General features: G+C 45.9%; 1 pseudogene; it reads right to left on the bottom strand.

Annotated features, from left to right (window-relative positions):
- Positions 1 to 1,371: 1,371 nt before the first annotated feature.
- On the bottom strand, positions 1,372 to 2,151 carry LOC142740964 (ferritin, higher subunit pseudogene; annotated as a pseudogene).
- Positions 2,152 to 2,676: the final 525 nt, after the last annotated feature.

Here is a 2,676-nt window from a genome sequence, read left to right as displayed (position 1 = left end):
CTATAGATAGCGTCACACACAGACCTCTGTATATAGCGCCACACAGCCACACTGTAGAGAGCGCCACACACAGACCACTGTAGATAGCGTCACACAGACCCCCCTGTAGATCGTGCCACACAGACCCCCCTGTAGATCGTGCCACACAGACCCCCCTGTAGATCGTGCCACACAGACCCCCCTGTAGATCGTGCCACACAGACCCCCTGTAGATAGTACCACAGACTTCCCTGTAGATAGTGCCACACAGACCCCCCTGTAGATAGTGCTACACAGATCCCCCTGTAGATAGTGCTACACAGATCCCCCTGTAGATAGTGCCACACAGACCCCCTGTAGATAGTACCACACACAGCCCCCTTGTGTATATAGTTCCACACAGCCCCCTTGTATATATAGTGCCACATATCCTCCTTGTATATAGTGGCATACAGCAATCCCCCCTGTATATAGTGCTACACAGAAAATCCCTCCTGTATATAGGGCTACACAGCCCCCTCCCCCACAGCTCCTTAAAAAAAAAAAAGATTGTACTTACCTTGCCCCGTTCCCGCGACAGACAGAGCGCTACACTGCTTCTCCTGCGGGACGCATGCACAGACCAGTGGAATGTGACATCATCACACCGGCCTGCGCAACTCCCAGCGCCTTATAGGCTGCAGGCTTAACGAGTGTGTGTGTATGTATATAAATATATATAATGTGTGAGACAGCACATCTATAGCAATACGACCCCATAGCTATGGATAGCTTTAGATAGAGCGGCTCAGCAGACAGTATCACACATTATAGGATTAGATACAGTGGCCCAGCAGACTGTATCACACATCATAGGATTAGATATAGGGCCCAGCAGACTGTATCACACATGATAGGATTAGATACAGTCACTCAGCAGACAGTATCACACATTATAGGATTAGATACAGTGGCTTAGCAGACAGTATCACACATGATTGCATTAGATATAGGGCCCAGCTTGCTGACATTGCAGCTCCAGCGCTGGACCTAGGAAAGGTAAGTATAAGAATTATTTTCCATTTTTATGTGTTACTAATAATTTTTGTGTGTTTGTGTTTTTTACTTGTTCGGTTGTTGGATTCAAGGACTACTTCGATAACTGCGTTTTTTTATTCTCAATAAAATGGATAATGAGGTTTGTGTGTGGGATTCTTATTTCAATAAAATATTTTATCTATATCTTTGTATTTGTTTAAACTTTATTACTACCACCTTAGTAATGACTGCTGGCTGACTGACAATGTGAAGGAGTAATTAAAAAATCCCAACTTTTGTATTTTGTGTCAGTATTCACTGCACAGCGTGATATTTATCTTTGTTTTTTTTTTTGTTTTGTTTTTAAATTGGAGAAAAACTTTATTGGAAAACTTGTTGCCAAGCACAGTCACGTCTGCTTAGATAACAGAAAGATCACACAAGGTATAAATGGGCCACTACAGCTCAGGTGGGCACTAGATTTAGGGCGCAGATAGACTTGTAAGTGCAGAGTGGACTGATTGGATTCTCTTTGAAGACGACATCTTAGCTGCTCTCTCCCAGAGTGTGCTTGTCAAACAGGTACTCGCCCATGCCGTTCTGGGGTACCCCAAGGCGCTTCAGGTTGGTGATGTAGTCTCCAAGCTGCTTTATAGACTTCACCTGTTCTTCCAGGTACTCAGATTCCAAGAAGTCACAGAGTTGAGGGTCAACCTTGTCAGTGGCCACTTTGTGAAGATCCAGAAGGGCCTAGTTCACGGTCTTCTCCAGCTGCAGAGCAACCTGCATGGCTTCCAGAGTGTTGGCCCACTCATCACGATCAGGTTTCTTAATGTCCTGTAGGACAACAGGACCCCCACGCTTGTTCTGGTACTTCAGGAACTTCTCAGCATGCTCTCTCTCCTCGTGACTCTGTTCCTTGAATAACTTAGCCACATTGTGAAGAGCGACATCATCACGGTCAAAGTAGAAGGACATGGAGAGATAGGTGTAGGAGGCATACAGCTCCATGTTCACCATGCGGTTAATGGCAGCCTCGCTGTCGCGGTGGAAGTTCTGGCGCACCTGGGATTCCATTGCGGCTTCTTGGTGGATTTAGTGGCGCAAAAAAAAAGAACAAGAAAGTCTCAATGCAGGACTAGAAGAGGATGGAGGTGGAGGAGAAGACTCGGAGAAGGTTCCGTTCAAACACTGTTGAAGCAAGAACTCTGCTCGGAGCCAAGGATGTTATCTTTGTTTTTTTTTGTTTGCCTTGTAATAATCTGCATATGCTCTGCAGATTACCTAGTTATTTCTTTTTGGCAGTAAGGCTGGGTTCACACGACCTATTTTCAGACGTAAACGAGGCGTATTATGTATTATGCCTCATTTTACGTCTGAAAATAGGGCTACAATACGTCGGCAAACGCCGACGTACTGTGCAGACAACCTGTCATTTACGCGTCGTCGTTTGACTCCTTCTAATTTAGAACCTACAGAAATCAAGGTGTAGTGGTACCGTTGCGACAACACAGAAATTGGAGCCAGAACAGGGACCGGCAGCTACACTTTGGTGCTCCCCTGACTCTCCGAACACCCTGCAGTGACTAGCCAGGAATGTGCAGACCATCGCTGCAGCATAAGGTAAGAAGCCTTTAGGCTGGGTTCACACGAGCACATTAACGTCCGTAATGGACGGAC

This window comes from Rhinoderma darwinii, chromosome 2 (genome assembly GCF_050947455.1).
Source record: "Rhinoderma darwinii isolate aRhiDar2 chromosome 2, aRhiDar2.hap1, whole genome shotgun sequence".
Lineage (NCBI taxonomy): Eukaryota > Metazoa > Chordata > Amphibia > Anura > Rhinodermatidae > Rhinoderma > Rhinoderma darwinii.
Note: the sequence above shows the minus strand (reverse complement) of the source record. Positions and strands in the feature narration are given on the sequence as shown.